The sequence below is a fragment of the Armigeres subalbatus genome, chromosome 1, assembly GCF_024139115.2.
Source record: "Armigeres subalbatus isolate Guangzhou_Male chromosome 1, GZ_Asu_2, whole genome shotgun sequence".
NCBI lineage: Eukaryota > Metazoa > Arthropoda > Insecta > Diptera > Culicidae > Armigeres > Armigeres subalbatus.
In genome coordinates this window covers 251,815,181-251,838,663 of record NC_085139.1, presented here as the reverse complement: position 1 = coordinate 251,838,663, position 23,483 = coordinate 251,815,181, and the positions used below count along the sequence as shown (strand labels likewise).

At 43.9% G+C, this 23,483-nt stretch overlaps 1 protein-coding gene across 1 annotated transcript in view; it reads right to left on the bottom strand.

Annotated features, from left to right (window-relative positions):
* LOC134206654 (uncharacterized membrane protein DDB_G0293934) overlaps positions 1–18,907 on the bottom strand; it is a 542,450-nt gene extending 523,543 nt beyond the window's left edge. Inside the window, exon 1 of the mRNA XM_062682381.1 lies at positions 18,530–18,907. The gene's annotated coding sequence lies outside the window, so the exon portion shown is untranslated. The remainder of the gene's footprint in view (positions 1–18,529) is intronic.
* Positions 18,908–23,483: the final 4,576 nt, after the last annotated feature.

Here is a 23,483-nt window from a genome sequence, read left to right as displayed (position 1 = left end):
CTCATGGCGGCGAAGCCTCAATAAAGAAATAAAAGAAGTCGACCGAAATCTAACCTGGCAACAGATTAAAGCGATAGCCGGGCAACGCTCAGGATGGAGATCTTTCAAGTCGGCCCTTTGCACCACCGGAGGTGTACAGGATCCATAAGTAATTGCCAAAATTCTCCAAAAACAGTAAATCCTCGACAAAAACTTTTCCAAAAATTACTTTTCCTCGAATATGACAGTAGGGCTACCTATAAAAAGTAGTAATGATTCCAAGAATTGAGTAACTTTATGATTTCTTGTCAATATTGTTCAAACACTTAAATATTCACCAGAAGACAGGAAATGAACGGTTCTAACGACATTTTATGAAAAATTATCATGTCCGTAAGTAATAATTATAATATGGAGACGAAATCACTTCATAAGAAGCATTCTTTTTCGCCGTCCGGTACGTGTCCAGACTGCTAAGAATGCAGACAGCCGAAAAACTTGAAATCAAGGTGCAAGAACCCTTCCCTTGAAAGAGAGAGCATTATTTATAAACCAAGAATGACCGAAAAAACATGCGACAGGCCACCACGAGAATGACGATGAAAACGAAAAGCATCGGTTCCCCAACGCCGCTCGGTTGCGTGTCCAAACCGCGCCAGATTCAGCATATGCCTACCTACAAGAGCGGACCCAACCAGCGTCAACCGACGACACGGTAGAAAATCTCTTCTTTGGCAAACGCGAATCACGCATCCAAGTGCCCCAAACGGGCCGGCCCAACTGTGACGGAGCGGGTACCGGCAACGCAAGCCGGTTGCGTTTTCCGAATGTTGGTGTTATTTTTGTGTTGTCGATGTCAGATTCATTTTCGTTTATGACTCGTCGGTTTGCTTGCGCGTTCTTTGAATGGCCGAGGTCCGTGATTGTTATTGCTACAGGGTGCGTTTGTTTGAAAATGAGCTAAACAGAATGAGGCCGCACTGGAAATCGCCCGCCGCACTGTTTTGCATTGTGTGAGCATTTTAGCTACACGTTTGGGAAAAATCTAGATAATGTTTTAGTGATACCCTTAATGTAGGTCACCACAATTGACTAAAACATAAATTGTTGCCGGCTCTACTCTGCCAGTAACCATTCGATGCTAATCGAAAACTAAAACAAAGTTAAGATCTTACCGGCTTGTTGGTAAATTATGCAGCAAAAATCTTGCGTGGAATGTTAGAATGATCAACCACTTAGTACAATTGTTTCACTTATCTTCCGTGTTTCAACTTACTGAAAGTTCAGCCTGTAGGCTCCGAATTTCTCAGAACGTCCGATTCGTTTCGGCTTGTTTTCAAACGTAAAAAGGAAGATACGACTCTCGCGCGTACTGATTACATAATTGGACCCCCAAGACGAGGTAGGTAGGTCGGTCGGTCGACGCTAATACATAACTCAATTGACTAAATCGTCCGCGGAGTGACTCCGGGCGGGTAATTGACATTCCAGAATGTATTTACTGTATCCACTAATCTATTCTCCACTCACCCACTGACTGAAGCCGTTTGTGCTGATTGTAGCGAGCTTAGATCTTAACCCGTCGCATCCGCTGCCAGTTAGTGTTTTGGTTATTCTCTGCTGGGCAGCCGCCCGTAAGCTGATCCGCGAGAAATTTCCCCCGTTTTCATTGTGCGATTTTCCCTACTCCACAGTAAATGGCATCTACGCTATCCGAACAGAGGGTAGACCACCACCAGCACGCGTTGGGTACGTAAAGTGTTGGTACCATCGTCATTAGCCCCGTCCCATCCAACCCAACTATATACATCGACACCAGCGCGACGACGGCGAGAGATGGGGTTTGAGAATTTTAGAATGTAGAGAAATTTCTTCCTCTTGCGAGCCAGCAGCAAACGAAAAACTGCGCAAATAATTTTCTCACCAGCTAGCTAACAGCCCCATAGCGCACTCACCCATCGTCACCATCATCTCCGTACTCCTCAGCACCCCAGTAGGCAGCGTTATGGCATCCCAATGTTTGGTCGCTAGGTAACTGGTGGTAGAATGAGCGACTTCTCAACTAACAAACAGGAATCTCCGTGAGTTGTGAAATTGGTTTAGCAGAGGCGTGTGAAGGAGTGTTTTTAAAATATCCGTTTTCGGATCAGCTTTTACTACATATGTTCACTATCATTGTTCTTGTTACGCTCTACTAATTTCCTACCAAGTGCTTTTAGTCTTTTAGCGACTTGCATAACTTTTCAGGAGGTACAAAACAAGCCTAAACTACCCATAATTATATATTAAGGTATACGTGGAAAACAATACCGAAGACCGAAACATGTGTTTTGAGAAGAATATTTATGAAATACTAGCAGACCCGACGAACTTCGCTTCGCCTAAAATTGATTTATTCTCTGATTAGTTATCGAGCCCTCATTCCAGAAGGAAAGAATCACCACAGAAAACAGGGTTTGCAGAAATCGCTCTCAATAGATAACGAACAACGATAAAAGAGAGGCAAAAACTGTTCCGAATCATAACAAGCCATGATAACAAATTTACCAAACTTGTATACAAATGTGAAAAAACAGAATCGGATAGGCAGCCCTCACAGAAAAATGGTGATTTTAGCTTTGTTTTCCTTCATTTCGTGTTGGTTACTGCACAGCTGTGTAGAACAAGTTAAAATGCATCATTAGAGCCAGTGCTCCCCACATTTGGAGCTTTCTAAAAGAAATGTATCATGGGGTATAACATCCCGAATCAGTCCTCTATCATGACAGCTTGCGAAAAAAGTTTCTCGCGGTATGCTACATATCGTATATGTATACAGAGATGGGGCCCTCCTTAGCCGTGCGGAAAGATGCGCGGCTACAAAGCAAGACCATGCTGAGGGTGGCTGGTGGGTGCCGGTCTAGATAATTTTCGGCTTGGAAATTGTCTCGACTTCCCTGGGCATAAAAGTATCATCGTGCTAGCCTCATGATATACGAATGCAGAAATGGTAACTTGGCTTAGAATCCTCGCGGTTAATAACTGTGGAAGTGCTTAATGAACACTAAGCAGCGAGGCGGCAATGTCCCAGTGGGGGATGTAATGCCAAAGAAGAAGAAGAAGATACAGAGATGATAAGTGAGAGACTTGCTCTTTCTCTTTAGGATTCAATCCCTGACAGAAACATATCTTCCCTTCCTAAACCTCCTCATGCCAGTTTTGGTTCCATTTGCTTGATTAATTCTCGAGTTATAAAGAAATTAATGTTTCATTTGTATGGGAGCCCCCCTTTGCAAAGCGGGGAGGGGTCTCGGACCATCTTAAGAACCTTCCCCGGCCCCAAAACCTCTGCATACCAATTTTCACGACGATCGGTTCAGTAGTTTCCGAGTCTATAAGGTTCAAACAGACAGAAATTCATTTTCACACAGAAAAAAAATATTGAAAAGTAATCAGCGCGTAACAAATGAAGACGTGGAAAATTACACTATTCTGGGCGTACATCGATCTTTTTCAATAAGTACGCCCTAAATGTATGCAATTTATATAGCATTATGCCACTTATTCGTATAAAAAGTTACATAATGCAATACAAATTCCATACATTCAGGTGATAATATCATTTAAATTTACGCTCTTTTTGGCATTCCTTTTGAACCCACAAATTGACAAATTGATTGACCACTATGCTACGGTAAACTTAAGGACAAGCCTCCCGGAATCCAACACAAAAAGCAACGGCCCGCGTTTTTACTCAATTCGTTCCCACTCAATTTGGAAGCAACGCACAATTCGGTACCAACATTTCCATAGGGGGCCGTACACATATTACGTAAGCACTTATGGGGGGAGGGGGGGCCTGTCAATATCTTACGCGCCATATAAATAAAAAATCTTTTGTATGGAAAAAATCTTACATGGGGGGAGGGAGGGTCGAAAAACCCAGAAAAATTGCTTACGTAATAAGTGTACGGCCCCTAGGGCGAAACTGCTTTTGAAAACAAGAGCTTCTCACGTCACTGGTAGGCTAATTGTTGCCGAATTGTCATTTTTTTTATTACAGGTTTGTTGCGTACTATCCCCACACAGTTAAAAATTCTGAAAATTACACGCTCTGTAAATATTTAAACCCATATTTTTGTGCTCAATAGCCTTTAATTTTACATCCAACTTTTTCTTGTATGCAGTAACAAGCTCCATAGTAACGACGACCTGTAATTTTTAAAAGTGATAGAAAAATGAGTCGAATCGCACGGAGCCCTTTTGTTATATCATATATGCTGTAACATTTTAATACTGTTCACCCCATAAGCGTAATATAGCAAATATATTTTTTTAAATAAAAAATAATTTGAATCATAATACGATTTTTTTTGTATAGTGTTAATAAAAATGTTCGAAAGTTAGAGGCCAAAAAAGATTCCGTTCGAAAGCCCAAATGATTCCGTTCGAAAAACCGAAAAAAAAATCCGATCGAAAGCACAAAAGGGTTCCATTCATGAAGCCCAACAAATTTTGTTTTGAAACTCAAAAGGATTCTGTTTGGAAGCCTATAAGAATTCCATTTAGAGGCCGAAAACATTCCCTTCGAAAGCCCAAATCATTCTGTTCTGTAACTCAAGAAATCAGCTCAGAAGTCCAAAAGAATTCCCTTCGGAAGCCCAAAAAACAATCGGTTTAGAAGGCAAAAGGGATTCCGTTCGAAAGCCCAAACTATTCCGTTCTGAAACCCACAATAATTCTGTTCGGAAATCTAAAGAATTTCGTTTGGAGGACCAACAAGATTCCGATTGGAAGCCGATTCCCAAATAATTCTGTTCTGAAATCCGAAAGAATTCCGATCGGAAGCCCAAGAGAATTACATTTAGAGACTCAAAGGAGTTCCGTACGGAAAACCCAACAGTATTCCGGAAGCCTAAAGGAATTCCGTTTGGAAAATCGAAACGATTCTGTTTTGAAACCCACAGGAATTCCTTTCGAAAGCCTAAATATGTAATTTCATTTGGAGGCCCAAAAGGATTCCGTTTGGAAGCCAAAAAGGGCTTTTTGAGACCCAACACGATTCCGTTCGAAAGCTCAAAAGGATTCTGAAACCTAAAATAATTCAGATCGAAAGACAATTCGAATTTCGTTTAAACCCTTTCAGGACGACTTTTGTTTACGCAGATTTGACGTACAAATGTGGAAAGATGTTTTGGGATTTAGAACGGAATGGTTTTGGGCCACCAAACAGTTTTTGCTTCCGAACGGAATCCTTTTGGGTTTCAGAACGGAGTTGTTTGGGCTTCAGAATGGCATCTTTTTGAGGTTTCGAACAGAATTATTTTGTTGCTCTGAAAGGAGTCATTTGGTTTTCCGAACGGAATTTTTATGGACCTCAGAATTTTTTTTGGGCTTCCGAACGGAATTATTTTGGACTTCCGGACAGACTTTTTTGGGTTTCTGAACGGAATGATTTGGGCTTCAGAACAGAATCCTTTTGAACTTTCGAACGGAATTCTTTCGAACAAAATTCTTTGGCTGTTCCCACAGGAATTATTTGGGTTTCCGAACGGTATCCCTCTTAACGGAATTCTTTTGGGCCTCTAAACGGAATCGTTTTGGGCCTCCAAACGGAATGGTTTAGCCTTTCGAACGGAATTCTTGTGGGTTTCAGAACGGATTTTTTTTGGGTATCAGAATGGAATGATTTGGGCTTCAAAACGGAATTTATTAGGCTTCAGAATGGAATCCTTTTGCGATTTCGAACGGAATCGTGTTGGGCCTCGAAACGATTTTTTGGTTTCCAAATGGAATCCTTGTGGGCTTCCAATCGAAATTCTTTAGGCTTCCGAACGGAATTCCTGTGGGTTTCATTTCCTTCGGAAGGTTAAACAATACCGTATGGAGGCCCAGAACGATTCCGTTCTAAAGCCCAAATAATTCCGTTCCGTGTGGGTTTCAAAAAGAATTTAGTAGGTTCGGAAGCCTAAAGAATTTAGTTTGGAGGCCGTTTAAAGGCCCAAGTGAATTCTGTTTGGAACCTCAAATAATTGCGTTAGGAACATCAGAAGAATTCCGTTCGAAAGCTCAAAAGAACTCCATTCCGAAGCCCAAATCCGAAAGAATTCCGATCGGAAGCCCAAGAGAATTACATTAAGAGACTCAAAGGAATTCCGTACGGATCTCCAAATACCGTTCTTAAACTCAAAAGTATTCCGGAATCCTAAAGGAATTCCGTTTGGAAGATCAAAACAATTCTGTTGGATGTTCCCACAGGAATTATTTGGGCTTTCGAATGGTATCCCTGTGGTCCTCTTAACGGAATTATTTTGGGCTCTCGAAGGGATTTTATTTGAAATCTTTTTGAGCTTTCAAACGGAATTCTTTTGTGGTTCCGAAAGGAATTTTTTGGGCTTCTAAACGGAATCGTTTTGGGCCTCCAAACGGAATTGTTTAGCCTTTCGAACGGAATTTTTATGGGTTTCAGAATGGATTTTTTTGGGTTTCAGAATGGAATGATTTGGGCTTCAAAACGGAATTTATTAGGCTTCAGAATGGATTCCTTTTGAGATTTCGTACGGAATGCTTTTGGTTTTCCAAACGAAATTATTTCGAGGTTTCAGACGGAATCCCCTTGGGCCTTTAAACGGAATTCTTTTGGACTTCCGAACAGACTTTTTTTGGGTTTCAGAAAGGGATTGATTTGGGCTTTCGAATGGATTCGTTTTGGGCCTACACTAAAAGGTTAAAATCATTTTCTTAACTATACAAATAAAACTTTCTTATGCTTCCGACCGGAATTCTTATGGGTTTTAAAACGTCATTTATTGGGCTTCCAAGCACAACTTTTCTGGGGCTTTAAACAGAATTCTGGAGGCCCGAAACTATTCCGTTCGAAAGCTCAAAAGGATTCTATTCGGAAACCCAAATAATTCCGTTCTGAAACCTAAAATAATTCAGATCGGAAGCCCATACGAATTTCATTATAACCCTTTCAGGACGACTTTTGTTTACGCAGATTTCACGTACAAATTTGGGGTTTTTCACTGGATCCTGCCAAAACTAGTACAGAAAGAACAGAAAAGACATTGAAATATAGGCTTCTAGGCCTTCCAAACTATTATGGAGTAGATAGATATCCTACACACTTATTTTTTTCGCCGAAATCTCAGCATTTTTTGTTTATTTTCCCGAGGTGGGAACCGCCGAGTTTCAGCAAACATGATTTTTGCCGAGATCTCAGTAAAAGTGACGTTTCAAATGCTGAGATACGATCAATATTTTGCTGAAATCAATGATAAACCAAATTTTCTGCCGAAGCTCAGTTCTGAAATTCAGATATACAGCGGTGCCCAATTTTGCCAAGCTCGAGAAAGAAAAACTTAGTGTGTATAGAGTGCATCAGAAAATATGTCCAGAAACAGAATATCCTAAATCAAAATGTATGTCCAAAACTTTCCATGTAATTATAATAAACTATTTCAAGTTCTCCAACACGTGCTGGAGTTCAGAACATGTGATCTACCCGATCAACCAAGTCCTGAATGATGTATTCGTGCAGCGCTAAATATCCCAGCAGGTCCGTTGAGCCGATAGGATTGCGCTCATTACTTTTACAAGCAACTACAGGCCCTTTATGGTTCTCCAAAACATCCTGAAATTCAGACCATCCTAACTATTTGATAAACCAAGTCCTGAATTATTTATCCCGTGCATCGCTATACATCCCAGCACGTCTGTTTAGCCGATAAGATTTCACTGATTACTTTTAGCACCAACTACAGACCTTTATGATCCTCCAAAACCGTCCTGAGGTTCAGAACATTTGATCTACCCGATCAACCAAGTCATTAACGATGAAACCGTACATTGTAAAACATTCCAGAAGGTCTATTCAGCCGATAGGAGTTCACTCATTCATTACACAAGCTTCAGTGAATCCTCCTTGAGTCATGTCAACTCGTGGAAGCATATCTCACGCTTAGGATCATAGTAACTGCATTGATTGATTTCTCTTCATCGATGGTTTCTTCTCAATATTGCAATGGATTTCAACAGTTCACGTTCGATTTTATGGTTCGGGGCGATCAAGGGTATATGCAGCTTGCACCCCAAGAACAATCAAGGGTGTAACTTCTAATTCAGCTGAGTTATTAACAAAAGAAAACATCGATGAAGAGAAATCGATCAATACAGTTACGCCCCTATAATCCTAAGCGCGAGATATGGTTCTATATTGAACATATTTTCTGGGTTACTCTGCCTTCCTTAGTAGTGCGGTACCTTGAACATCTTGTATTGAAGAACATTCAGTTTACATGGTGCGCTTGTGCGCATATGCTTTTTGGACCGGATTGGGTATAAATCGATTACAAGGATATTGCCTAAGACTTGGTTGTTCAGGTAGATACCGTGGACTAAAGTCGAGAACGTTTTGGAGTACATTGAACATCTCGTATTCAAGAAAAGTGAGTTTACATGATGCGCATATGCTCATTGATAAATAACGTTGGTTTAGCTCGAGAACGTTTTGGAGAACGTTGAGCATCTCGTATTCCTGAGAATTGATCACTTGAGGTTCAGGAAGACTTAACCTCATAGAGTGTTCAAAATTATCTTACAATGCTGATTCATTTTCATTTATTTAGTTAACATCTAAACAGATAACACTGAATCAACAATTTGACGCCACAATGCACGGTTCGAGGCCGCATCTCTCCATCCTCGGATACGCCCCACGCTCGCCAAGTCGTTCTGCACCTGGTCTGCCCATCTCGCTCGCTGCGCTCCACGCCGTCTCGTACCTGCCGGATCGGAAGCGAACACCATCTTTGCAGGGTTGCTGTCCGGCATTCTTGCAACATGTCCTGCCCATCGTACCCTTCCGGCTTTAGCTACCTTCTGGATACTGGGTTCGCCGTAGAGTTGGGCGAGCTCATGGTTCATTCTTCGCCGCCACACACCGTCTTCTTGCACACCGCCAAAGATGGTCCTAAGCACCCGTCTCTCGAATACTCCGAGTGCTTGCAAGTCCTCCTCGATCATTGTCCATGTTTCATGTCCGTAGAGGACTACCGGTCTTATTAACGTCTTGTACATGACACATTTGGTGCGGTGGCGAATCTTTTTAGACCGCAGTTTCTTCTGGAGCCCGTAGTAGGCCCGACTTCCACAGATGATGCGCCTTCGTATTTCACGACTAACGTTGTTGTCAGCCGTTAGCAAGGATCCGAGGTAGACGAATTCCTCGACCACCTCGAAGGTATCCCCGTCTATCGTAACACTGCTTCCCAGGCGGGCCCTGTCGCGCTCGGTTCCGCCCACAAGCATGTACTTTGTCTTTGACGCATTCACCACCAGTCCAACTTTTGTTGCTTCACGTTTCAGGCGGGTGTACAGTTCTGCCACCTTTGCAAATGTTCGGCCGACAATGTCCATGTCATCCGCGAAGCAAATAAATTGACTGGATCTGTTGAAAATCGTACCCCGGCTGTTACACCCGGCTCTCCGCATGACACCTTCTAGCGCAATGTTGAACAACAGGCACGAAAGTCCATCACCTTGTCTTAGTCCCCGGCGCGATTCGAACGAACTGGAGTGTTCGCCCGAAATCTTCACACAGTTTTGCACACCATCCACCGTTGCTTTGATCAGTCTGGTAAGCTTCCCAGGAAGCTGTTCTCGTCCATAATTTTCCATAGCTCTACGCGGTCTATACTGTCGTATGCCGCCTTGAAATCAACGAACAGATGGTGCGTTGGGACCTGGCATTCACGGCATTTTGAAGGATTTGCCGTACAGTAAAGATCTGGTCCGTTGTCGAGCGGCCGTCAACGAAGCCGGCTTGATAACTTCCACGAACTCGTTCACTAATGGTGACAGACGACGGAAGATGATCTGGGATATCACTTTGTAGGCGGCATTAAGGATGGTGATCGCTCGAAAGTTCTCACACTCCAGTTTGTCGCCTTTCTTGTAGATGGGGCATATAACCCCTTCCTTCCACTCCTCCGGTAGCTGTTCGGTTTCCCAGATTCTGACTATCAGTTTGTGCAGGCAAGTGGCCAGCTTTTCCGGGCCCATCTTGATGAGCTCAGCTCCGATACCATCCTTACCAGCTGCTTTATTGGTCTTTAGCTGTTGAATGGCATCCTTAACTTCCCTCAAGGTGGGGGCTGGTTGGCTTCCATCGTCCGCTGAACTGACGTAGTCATCTCCTCCGCTGCCTTGACTTTCACTGCCTGTACTCTCAGCGCCATTCAGATGTTCCTCGTAGTGCTGCTTCCACCTTTCGATCACCACACGTTCGTCCGTCAAGATGCTCCCATCCTTATCCCGGCACATTTCGGCTCGCGGCACGAAGCCTTTGCGGGATGCGTTGAGCTTCTGATAGAACTTGCGTGTATCTTGAGAACGGCACAGCTGTTCCATCTCCTCGCACTCCGCTTCTTCCAGGCGGCGTTTCTTCTCCTGAAAAGGCGGGTCTGCTGTCTCCGCTTCCGTCTATAACGTTCCACGTTCTGCCGGGTACCTTGCTGCAGCGCGACCGCCCGCGCTGCGTCCTTCTCCTCCAGAATCTGTCTGCACTCTTCGTCGAACCAATCGTTCCGTCGACTTCGACCCATATACCCGACGTTGTTCTCCGCTGCGTCGTTAATGGCTGCTTTGACTGTACTCCAGCCGTCTTCAAGGGGGCCCCTATCGCGCTCACCCTCTTCCGGCAACGCTGCCTCGAGATGCTGCGCGTATGCAGTGGCGACATCAGGTTGCTTCAGTCGCTCTAGGTCGTACCGCGGCGGTCGTCGGTACCGAACATTGTTGATGACGGATAATTTTGGGCGCAGTTTAACCATCACCAGATAGTGGTCAGAGTCGATGTTAGCGCCACGATATGTCCTGACGTCGATAATGTCGGAGAAGTGCCGTCCATCAATCAGAACGTGGTCGATTTGTGATTCTGTCTGCAGTGGTGATCTCCAGGTGTACCGATACGGGAGGCTGTGTTGGAAGTAGGTGCTACGAATGGCCATATTCTTGGAGGCGGCGAAATCAATTAGTCGTAGGCCGTTTTCGTTCGTCAGCCGGTGAGCGCTGAACTTTCCAATAGTCGGTCTAAACTCCTCCTCTTGGCCAACCTGAGCGTTCAAATCTCCTATGATGATTTTGACGTCGTGTCTTGGGCAGCTGTCGTACTCACGTTCCAGCTGCGCGTAGAATGCGTCCTTATCATCATCAGTGCTTCCGGAGTGTGGGCTATGGACGTTGATTATGCTGAAGTTGAAGAACCGGCCTTTGATCCTCAACCTGCACATTCTTTCATTGATCGGCCACCACCCGATCACGCGCCTTTGCATATCGCCCATCACTATGAAAGCTGTTCCCAGCTCGTGTGTGTTGCCGCAGCTCTGGTAGATGGTATGATTACCTCTAAACGTTCGCACCATTGATCCCTTCCAACAAACCTCCTGCAGCGCTACGATGCCGAATCCACGGTCCTTGAGCACATCGGCGAGTATGCGTGTGCTCCCGATGAAGTTGAGAGATTTGCAGTTCCACGAACCGAGTTTCCAATCGCTAGTCCCTTTTCGTCGCAGTGGTCTTCGCCGATGGTTCCGGTCCGTACTCTCTTGTTGATTGTTCGTTGCTTATGATTTTTAAAGGCTGGCTTGCAGGGCCTGACACCAAACCCCTAAATTTCCGGAGGACCATTCCTCCTTATTTCCGGTGGACCATGGTGCACAGTTTCACTTAGAGTCCCTCGCTGGCACTCGGACGATGATCAGCCGCCCCTAACATGGAGAACAGACGCTGTTGTGAGCCGATCCTGACATGGAGAACAGACGCTCAATAAGATTTGCACCTCCGGAGAGGGGCAAACCCCCTTCCCTGTCAGCATACGACCATAGTTCCCACCGGGTTGGTTACCCGATCTTCCCTAAGGTTGCTCGTATCCCGGCCAGCACCCAGTACAATGCCAGTACAATGCTGTATAGGACACAAATATTTCAGATTCATTTGCATACTCTCAGAAGCGAAAACTTCCCAAGGGTATAGTCACAATTGACCTCCGATATCTTTCCTGTAAGTGAGGACCACGCTCTCTTCTGTGATTTTACACAGCTAAACTAAAACGCTGGGCATATATGACCCATTCGTCCCGAAAGTGTTAAAGGCCCAAACAGATTCCGTTTGGAAGGCCTAACAATTCCGTTCGGAACACCAAAAGAATTCCCTTTGAAAGCTCAAAGGGATTCCATTCTGAAGCCCAATAAAATCCGTTCTGAATCCTGTGGGGTTTGGATAAGTTACTTTCAGTGTGTGGTTGAACATTAACATCTCAGCTTGTCAATTCGTGAGCAGCAAGCCATGATTCGGTCTTTTCTTGCCAGATCTCCGCGGCGTGCACACGCACTCACGATTGCTGTTCGAAAGTACAAAGGAATTAACTTTGAAGCCCAAATAATTCCGTTCTGCAACCCAAATGAATTCCGTTCGGAAGCCTAAAAGAATTCCGTTTGGAAGCATTAAAAGATTCCGTTATGAAGCTCAAATCATTCCGTTCCGAATCCCAAAAAAAAAATCCTTTTGAAAGCCACAAAAGAATTCCGTTCGGAAGCCTAAAGAATTTCGTTTGGAGACACAATAGGAATCCGTTTGGAAGCCTAGAAGTTTCCAATTGGAAATCCGAAGTAATTCAGATAGGAATCCCAATAAAATCACTTCGGAATCCTTAAATAATTTCTATTTGGAGGCCCAAAACAAATCCGTTCCAAAACATCAAGAAATTTCGTTTGGAGTAACAAAAGTATTCCGTTGGGAAGCCCAAATCATTCCGTTCTAAAACCCCAAACGATTTCGTTCGAGAGACCAAATCACTTCGTTCTGAAACCCAAAAGAATTCCGTGCGGAAGCCTCAAGAAATTCTGTTTGGAGGCCCAAAAGTATTCCAATCGAAAGCGCAAATCATTCCGTTCTGAAACAACAAAAAAATGTTCGGAAGTCCAAGAGAATTCCGTTTGGTAGCCTAAATAATTCCATTTAGAGACCCAAAGGAATTCCGTTCGAAAGCCTAAATAATTCATTTCGGAACAGCAAAAGAATTCTGTTCGAAAGCTCAAAAAGATTCCATTCTGAAGCCCAAATAAATCCGTTCTGAAATCCAACAGAATTCCGCTCAGAAGCCCAAAAGAAATCCGTTTGAAAGCCATTAAAAAAATCCATTTGAAGGCCCAAAAGGACTCCGTTCAAAAGCGCAAATAATTTAGTTTGAAAACCTCAAAACATTTTTGTGGATGCCAAAAAATATTCCGTTAGGAGGCCCAAAACGATTCCGTTCGGAAGCCCAAAAGAATTCCATTCGGAAGCCCAAAGAAATTCCGTTCAGAAACCCACAAGAATTTCGTTTGGAAGCCCCGAGGATTCCAATCGGATGCACGAATATTTCTGTTCTGAATTCCGATCTGAAGACAAAAGATGTCCAAAGGGATTCCATACAGAAGACCAAATAATTTCATTCGGAACAGCAAAAGAATGCTGTTCAAAAGCACAAAGGATTCCATTCTGAAGCCCAACTAATGCCGTTCTGAAGTCCAAAAGAATTCCGTTCGGAAGCCTAAAAGAATTCCGTTTGGAGGCACAAAACGATTCCGTCTGGAAAGCTAAAGAATTTCGTTTGGAGGCACAATAGGATTACGATTGGAAGCTCAGAAGATTCCAACCGGAAGGCCAAATAAATCCGTTCTGAAATCCGAAAGAATTCAGATCGGAATCCTAAAAGAATTTCATTAGAAGATCTAAAGAATTCCATCTAAAGAATTCCATTTGGAGTTCCACAATAATTCCGTTCGAAAGCCTCAAGATTTTCCGTTCGGAAGTCTTAAGGTCACTCCTGACGGAATCCAAGTTTCAAAGTGCTCGCGTTTTGAGGGGCACACCACTCGATACGGAAGCAACGCACAATTGTCATTTTTATTTTTTCACGCATGCTGCGACGCAAAAACTAAATCAACAAAAATGACAGATGTGCGTTGCTTCCTTATCGAGTGGTGTGCCCCCGAAAACGCGAGCACTTTGAAACTTGGATTCCGTCAGAAGTGACCTTAAAAAAAATTTGTTTGGAGGCCCAAAAGGATTCCGTACGAAAGCCGAAAATGAATCCGCTCAAAAGCTCAAATCATTCCGTTCTGAAACCCAAAACGATTTCGTTCGAAAGACCAAATCATCCCGTTTTGATTCCTAAAAAAATTCCGTTGGAAGCCTGAAGGAATTCCGTTCGGAGGCTTGGAGCCCAATTCATCCCGTCCTTAATCCAAAAGAATTCTGCTTGGGAGACTCACAAAGATTCCGTTCGAAAGTCAAAATAATTCCGTTCTGAAATTCAAAAGAACTCTGTTCAGAAGCCCAAAAGATTTCCATTCGGAAACTCAAAAGGAATCCGTTCGAAAGCCCAAATCGTTCCGTTCTGAGACACAAAAGAATTCTGTTCGGAAGCCCAAAAAAATCCATTCGCCTAAAGAGCCTAAAAGCCTGAAAGAATTCCGTTTGGAGGCTCAGAAGCAATACTGCAAAATGTCGCGATTGTCATAAGACATAGAGCAAAGCGCCTTTTTTTATCTCATGTGACCAGATAAAAGTATCGTGGGCGTTTTGATCAAATTCGCATGAAAAGATGTTGTGCTTTGTTTTAAAATTAAAATTTCAGAATTATTTCATTAGATGTATGCAAAGACTATTCGATAATTTTATCATATTCCTTTTACATCGAGTTGGAAGCGGTAATAAACACAATAATAAAGTAAATATTACACACTTTCATACCCTGTCGCGGAATAAAAATTTGTGAGATCCAAAAGAATTCCGTTCGGAAGCTCAAATGAAACCCATTGAAAACCTTAAAAAACCGTTTGAAGCCCCAGAAGGATTCCGTTCAAAAGTTCAAATAATTCCGTTCGAAACCCCAAAGAATTCAGTTCGGAATCCCAAAAGAATTCCGTTTGTGGTCCAAGGAATCCCATTAGGAGGCCTGAAACGATTCTGTTCGAAAGCCTCAAGAAATTCCGTTAGGAGGACCAAAAATATTCCGTTTGGACGCCTAAAAGCATTTTGTTTGGAGGCCCAAAAGGATTACGTACGGAAGCCAAAATGAAACAGTTCGAAAGCCCAAATCATTCCGTTCTGAAACTCAAAACTATTTCGTTCTAAAGCCCAGAACGTTCCGTTCGGAACACCAAAAGACATCGAAAGATTAAAAAATCCGAAAGAATTCCGTTCGAAAGCCCAAAATAAATACATTCGAAAGCCATAAAAAAATCCTTGTGAAGGCCCCAAACGGACTCTGTTTAAAAGCCAAAATAATTCCGTTCGGAAGCCCCAAAAAAATCAGTCCAGAAGCCAAAAAGTATTCCGGAAGGAGGCGTTTTGAAACGAAGTTCAGAAGAATTTCGTTTTCAAACTCACAAGAATTTCCTTTGGTGGCTCAAAATGATTTCATTTGGAAGCCCCGAGGATATCAATCGGAAGCACACATATTTCCGTTCTAAAATCTGGAAGAATTCCGATCAGAAGCCCAAAAAATCCGTTTAGAGACCCAAAGGGATATCTTTCGGAAACCCAAATAATTTCTTTCGGTAAGCAAAAGAATTCTGTTCAAAAGTTCAAAATGATTCAATTCTGAAGCCCAATTTATCCCGTTCTGGAAACCGAAAGAATAACGTTTTGAAGCCTAAAAGCACAGACAATGTGTGCTAAAAGAATTCCGTACGAAAACCCAAAATGAATCCGTTCGGAAGTCCAAATAATTCCGTTTTGATACCTTAAACGATTCCGTTCGAAAGACCAAATCACTCCGAAAGACCAAAAAACTCAAAAAGAATTTCGCGCGAGAAACTCAAGAAGTTCCGTATGGAGGCCCAAAAGTATTCTGATCGAAAGCCCAAATCATCCCGTTCTGAGTCCCAAAAGAATTCCGTTCGGAAGTCCAAAATATTCCGTTCTGAAATTTAAAAGAAGATTCGGAAGCCTGAAAGAATTTGGAACATTTGGAAACCCAAAAGGCCAAAGGCCCAGAAATATTCCGTCTGAAAGCCCAAATAATTCCGTTCTGAGACGTAAAAGATTTCTTTTCGAAAGCACAAAAAAAATTCGCCTAAAGAGCCTAAAAGCCTAAAAGAATTCCGTTTGAGGGCGCACAAGGTTCAAAAGCCCAAAAGAATTTCGTCTGGAGGCCCAAAAAGATTCCGTTCGGAAGTCCAAATAATTCCGTTAGGAAACCCACCCGGAAGCTCTGGTCGAAGACGGTGACCCTGTCTTTTACCTTTCTCGTTTACTAAGTATACGGAAAGGCTATAGGATCGCTCCAAAACCGAACTTTCAATAGAAGGCTCGGAGACCTAAAGTGTTATACATCAATCGACTTAGCTCAACGAACTTGATTTGATTTCTGTTTTCGTAACGATGAGGAATCCTGTCCCAATGTTTACTATTGTGCTACGCCACTGTACCCAGGTCATTTACTTCAACAGCGACGGACTGCAAAACGCGACATCGATGATAAACTTCTACCGTCTCTGCGAAATGTATCAAAAGGCACCTACGTTGCCCAGCCCGACTTACAGCGCCTCCAGCAACTACAGTCGACCCGTTTCATTTTTTTTTAAACAACTACCGAAAATTACCGCTCTTCGACCGATGCCCCGTAACGCTGGGTAGACACCTTTGCGTGGTGTGTTACGGTGTAAGATCTACCACGGTCATATTGTCAGCTACAGGCAAATCCTGACCCAATGAATACCTTCCCTAATATCCAACTCCGTGGTACTTATCAGGGTGTCGCTGAATCAGGGGCCTCTCCTTAAGTAAGTACTACATCAACACTTCCTTCCCCTCCCAAGCGACGGTGAAGATAGGCGTGGCCAGGAGTAGTAATCCTCATGCTTTTGTGATTTTTATCCTAGATTGAAATCAAGGATCACACCCACCTTGATTTCTGAGAGCAATCTGGATAAGGATTTCAAAAGAAACACATGAGTATCACTAGCGTCCAATCTACGAAGTACACCGTAACTATGCTATGCTATGCTAAAATTACCGCTCTTTGACCGATCAGCTTCTTCGTCAGTGCGTCCAGCATCCAATAATACTGCTCCAGAGTCCCCATTGGGGGTACGCAGCAGTTACACACGAAGATCTCGTTATTTTGGCGATAACACAGCTTCGCTTGAGCTGTCTAGCACTTCTTGGCCCAATACTTGGGTAACCACAATTTGCCATCCAGTTGTTGTTGTCAGAAGGGACCAGGTACGGATGTCGGAGTTCTATTGAATTCCTGTTGGATTCTTTTCAAAATTCCGATGAATTATGTTTAATTCTACTAAATTCTACTCGAAATTACTTCGGAGTTTGGAAAATTTATTGTCATCTACCTAAAACCTAAGCTTGGAATATGTGTTAAAAAAATTAATACGAATGATCTTGCTTCAGCCTTGTTTTTATTATGTAGAAAATAAAACTTGCCCAGGACTTTTCTCAGAAGTTTTTTGCCTAAGAAATACCTCTCGTTAGTTTTTCAAGTCCATTATAGAGTATTAAAATTTTGGGATTTTTTTTTCAAAACTTTTTAAGAAACCTTGTAACGAATTGGTTGAGATTTCTATCACATAAATATATAATATTGTCCTTCCTTGTTAGATGGTGGTCTCCATACTGAAAATTCGAAGATTGCTGCACTATTGCTCAAATCACACTGAAGTTATGAATCATAAAATTTTCCTAAACACGCCATCGTTCTCATTTTGAATCCACGTCACAAGCTCCTTTACAAGCCAAGAAAAACGTATTGTTGTTGTTTTCGCAGTCTTCCTGGCAAAACACCACAGATTCGATCAGACGACGGACGGTAAACGCTGAACGGAGGATGGAAAAGCAAATTTTCCTCCTCCTCCTACCCACCCGCTTCGACTTGATTCTCCTGAATGTCCGACACGAGTGATAGTATTTTACACACACTGACACAACACCGCACTACATCCTGCTAGCGAGCGCCGAAAACACCACCACCATGTCCTGCAGCGAAATGCCACAACAAAACTGTAGAACCCTCCGAGCAAAGCGAAACCCTACGAGGATTCTGTCTGCTGCAGTCCAAACACCCACCCACCCACTGCACTGTCTACGATTCATCCCGTACTCCGCCGTCGTCGAAAGACCCCCGAGGAAGAGGAAATTAATATCGATTCGATCTCGTTCGTTCCACTCAGGACAGGTAGTTGGCCGCCCGACAATGGAAAACTAGTTCACCTGTCCTCCCACCTACCTACTCTGCACAACGAACCGATAGGGAACCACCACCCACTCACTCATCCTCCCATCGCGCATCACTTTCCCTGCTGTATTGGTGGATAGGGAGGCAGCTCGGACACACACAGACGGTTTTTGTTCACTTTCACAGCGTAGACCTCATTTGAGGACGTAAACCCTGTGTCCTTTTTCAGGACGACGAACAATCGTACCCAGACTGCTTGTCCTGTACGGCCATGACGTGTCCTAGTTTGATCCTTATCGAACAAAGCAAATCCCCTTCCAGTTCACTTACTTTTACGATTCTACAGATTCTTCCACTGATCCTTGTTGGAGGAAATAATCCTCCCACAGTGAGCTTCAATCACGTTCACTTCACCAACTCCACCAGCAACAATGGGGGGTGTGGGAAGACTTTGCACAATCAATCCGGCGTTTTAGCCGACAAAACTGATTTTTTTTCACTCATGCACTACAAAGATTTTCGCCAGCCGGTTCGCAGTCTAGAAAGCCGTCAATCCATCAAATTCGACCAAAACTTCTAGCTCACCAAAATAATAGAAAACCGGGAAAAACTGTACGCACATATCACCACGGCACGACACGAAGACACGGCAGTCCGAACTGTTTTGCGAATATAACTGAACCGTCCTCTCCAAACCGTACACACAAAACACGCTTCAGCTCCACACACCACGTTAGAAGTACTGCCCGAGCGCATGTACGAAAACCCGAGGCGAACGATGATACGGCGTAGTACGTATAGTAAGCAAGCCTCAGCTCCGCTGGCGCTGTCTACCGCACGGCTGCTGCTGGTCTGGGCTTCAGCAGCACCGTTTGTCGCTCAGCGTTTTTTTTTTCTTTCTTTGCCGCGACCACGCTCCGCGCTCGCATACGCCTCATCTTGTGGGGACATGGCCAGGGAGATTCCGCCTTTGCCGTGGTTCTCGCGCGTGTGTACATTTGTATTGCGGGTACTCACTCTCGCTCGCGCGGCAGCATCTGGACGCTCAAACGCTTCAACGTGATTTGTTGGTGGATTGCTCTTTCCTTCACGCGTGGTTTCCCGAGAGAGTAATAAAAGTGAAGTATTTTCTTGCGTTGCCACGGTGATGAGTCGGGTGAATCACCCCTCGACGAACGAGATGATATAAAAGCGAATGAGCTTAATGCCATAAAAACGAGTACGCTGTGCTTTCGAAACGAAAAGCATCGCTTACAGGGTGGGTCGTGATTCATTAAACTACCGAAACGATAATTTCCTTCCATAACTGCTTTTATTTTATGATTTCGATTAATGAATAACCTTTAGGCCGATACAAATATTAAATTTATTTTATGTCACTCCCCTTCAATTTTCCAAAAATATCGAGGGGGCGAAAAAAAATTTTTTTTTCGCGTTTCTTATTTTTTTTTTTAATTTTGAACATGTGCTGTTTTTATCTTGGTACGAAATATGTCATTTACGAACCATACATTTGTCACCAAGAGTATTTCAAATGAAAATAACAGCATATATATTATTCGGCATAAATATTCTATATCCTATCATGTCACGCATATTAAGGGGACTCTTGCTTACAGATTCCGTCTAAGCTCCCTTGAAATATGTGGCCTGCCTATTTCCACCAATGTTCTCGAACATCTACATATTGTTATCGGTATTTGATGGCTTTTATGTTGCTCGGCACACGAAATCCAGCTGAATAGTCGTCCGTATTGTAATTTTTAAACATCATCTGCGTTATCTTTGCCTATATACTCAACACGTTTCAAGATCGAGTGATACACTCGAACTTTGGTGCGTGGACCAATCCGATTAGGTTTCCAAATATTTCAATAACTCGCAAAGTTATCCCCAGCTCATGGTTCCATATCGATCCTAATTTCGCTATCTGCTGATATCAGACTGTCAAAATGTTTAAATCCTCCGATCGTCCGACTACTGCAAAGTTTGGGGGGCTGTTCCCGTTGACACTCAACCACCTGGTCCTGCTGACTTGGATGGTGAGCCGCCGCAAAAAAGGCCTTTGAACCCACTCAGCATAAACGAGCGTCATAGTTTTAGAAGAACACTGGCTGAGACTTGAAGACGCTGTTCGAAGTTAGCGAACCAACACTTGAGCTGTCCAATTCAAAGAGCAATAACTTCCGGTTGTTGCAGCCATCCTTTCTTCATAGGTCACGGTCAGGAAGTCCACCCATGCCCGCCTGTTCTGTTTGCAGTAGTGCCAAACTCCCACAGGAATACATACCGTTGACGGACTCTACTTTATTTCTATGATTCTTCACTTTCCTCACCATTTGCTTATCTATGCTCCTCATTTTTCCGTCGGGTTACATCTGTAATACATTTTTTTCGCTGAGTGAGCAGCTCACTCAAGTTTTTCTACCTGATTTCGATAAAAGCATTCTTCATTGCTCACTTATCTTCTACGCTGCCACCTTCCAGAACATCCACTATCCGAGTTAAGTCCTAAGATCTTGAACGAATGATTTCTTCACAGCTGGATCTTCTGGATAGTCTATTTTGATTTGTTGCCCGAGCCTCTCCTGACATCGCTGAATCCGAGCAATGCGTTGTCGCCAATTAGAAAATGATAGTTAAAAGCGATGTCAGCGCTGCATTTATTACGGACTCAAGAAGGCATCGTCTCCGTTTTCAGCTGATCCGTTTCCAGAGGAACTAAATACTAGTCCTGCCAACTAAAACCGGGTCTGGGAAGTAAGTCAAATGCTGCTGCCTGCAGACATGAGAAGCGGGCGCAGGAGGACTCCCCGGCCGACGATGGTAGGAAACCCGCAACAACCGGCGATATTCATTTCCTCTTCGATATTTCACGACGCCTGAATGGAGCAAGGACAAATCCGTGGATGATAGATAAAGACGCGACTTGTTGGTCACTCATCGACCCAGCTGATCAGCTGAAACGTTGGCTCGACAACTTACAACAGCTTCTTCAAGTTATGACAACCTCACCTAATTCAGATATAGAGAAAGGTTGACAATTCTTCGACGGGAGCAGGCAGGATTCCGCCTCTGACGATCATGTGAGAACTATTCTGTCACGCTTTACATCATGCTGGAGCAGGTCATTTAATTTCAAGAGTCCCTCCATTGGGTACTGATTGACCACGGCATCGTGAGTACAAGAGTGAGACAAGGGTACATGTATTATACCACATCATGGACCTCTCTAGCAGTCTACCTCCATAGAGCAATCGAACGAGATGATGATATGCTCTACTAACGCCACAGCGCTCTATCATGTAGAGTAAACTGAATGACCTGGTCGTATTCTCCCACTCAACAAACACCAACTCCACGGTAGCCGTGCAAACAGTGGAGAAGGTCGAAACCAAAGCCAGCCAACGTCGGACGGCGGACCAAGATCAACATAGAACATGGAAATCCTATCTGTCCAGGCAATGCACCAAACCTCGAATACTCAACTCTAACATGAAATCTGTGATGTTATACACCAGTGAGACTTGGTGCGTATTAGCAGAAATCACATAGATTTGCAAGTATTCATCACCCGATGAGTATGTTTTACAGCTCGGGCCTGGTGGGTTCACAACTGGATCTTGAATACGATCGACGATCCAATATCAACGGCAGCTCCACAGTGTGAATGGGCGTAGACAACGTAACAGCAGAGACAAAATTTGCAAGCAAGCGCTGGGATTCGGCAGGACATCGCAGCAGAGGCAGACCCAGGATCGCCTGGCAGCAAAACCACAGAGAACAGACGTTCATCTTCATTCGCGTGCTTGTGTAAAAGTTTGTACTGATCATTTTGAAGTATGTCGTTATGCCCCCGTTGCGCGGTGCTAGTGTGCTGATATATATGGTTAAAATTTGCCGTATTTTACTTTTTAGCGCTAGTGTTCATTCCGAATTACTCCTAGGCTCGCTCCTAGGTGGCAGCACTGCATTGTTTATGCAGTGTATGCCAACGCCATCACTTAGTGGAATTGAGTTTTTATGTCGGGCAGCCTGCGTTGGCGGCGCTGAGGTGCGATTTAAATCTTTACACACGTTTTTAACGAAATTTTGTTCGAGCATCCATGTCTGTTCTCTGTGGCAAAACCCTAACAGAGAAATAAATAAAGTCTATAGGAATCAGACTTGGGCTCAAGCCAAGGATGGAGATCCTTAACGTTGTCCCCATGTACCCTAAAAGGTGCTCAGAACACAAGAGTGGGTGGGTGAGAATTGGGTCCAACTTAATGAATGCCACATGTACATGGGTGCAGCTGGAAGTGGCACTCCCAACGTAAGAGCAGCTAGGCGCAGCATCTCTTAAAGATGGCTGGAGAGCTATTTGATCCGCCATTGGAACCACCGCAACCGCTGCACTAGGCACGGTGGCCCCGGATCAGAGAAACGACTGGTATGACGGCGAATGTGAGCAGTTAGTTGAGGAGAAGAATGCAGCATGGGCGAGATTGCTGCAACACCGCATGAGGACGAACGAGGCACGATACAAACGGGTGCGGAACAGACAAAACTCGATTTTTCGGAGGAAAAAGCGCCAGTAGGATATTGAGACCGTGGAGAGGCGGAGGAACTGCACCGCGCTAATAAAGCACAAAAGTTCTATGATAAGTTAAACCGTTCACGTAAAGGCCACGTGCCACAGCCCGATATGTGTAAGGACATAAACGGGAACCTTCTTACAAACGAGCGTGAGGTAATCCAAAGGTGGCAGCAGCACTACGAAGAGCACCTGAATGGCGATATGGCAGATAACGGTGGCGGTATGGTAATGAACCTAGGAGCACGTGCGCAGAACATGCGACATCCGGATCCGACTCTCCAGGAAATCCAGGAGGATGAAAAACAACAAAGCCCCTGGAGTTGACCAACTACCAGGAGAGCTGTTTAAATACGGTGGAAAGGCACTGACTAGAACGCTGCACTGGGTGATTACCAAGGTTTGGGAGGATGAGGCTCTGCCGCAAGAGTGGAAGAAAGGTGTCGTGTGTCCCATCTACAAAAAAAAACGATAAGCTACATTGTAGCAACTTCTGCGCAATCACATTGCTGAACGCCGCCTACAAGGTACTCTCCCAAATTTTATGCCACCGACTAACACCAACAGCAAAAGAGTTCGTGGGACAGTACCAGACGGCATTTATGGGTGAACGCTCTACCACAGACCAGGTGTTCATCGTACGTCAGGTATTACAGGTATTGCAATCGATCGGGACCAGCTATGGCAGCTAATGCACGAAAACGGATT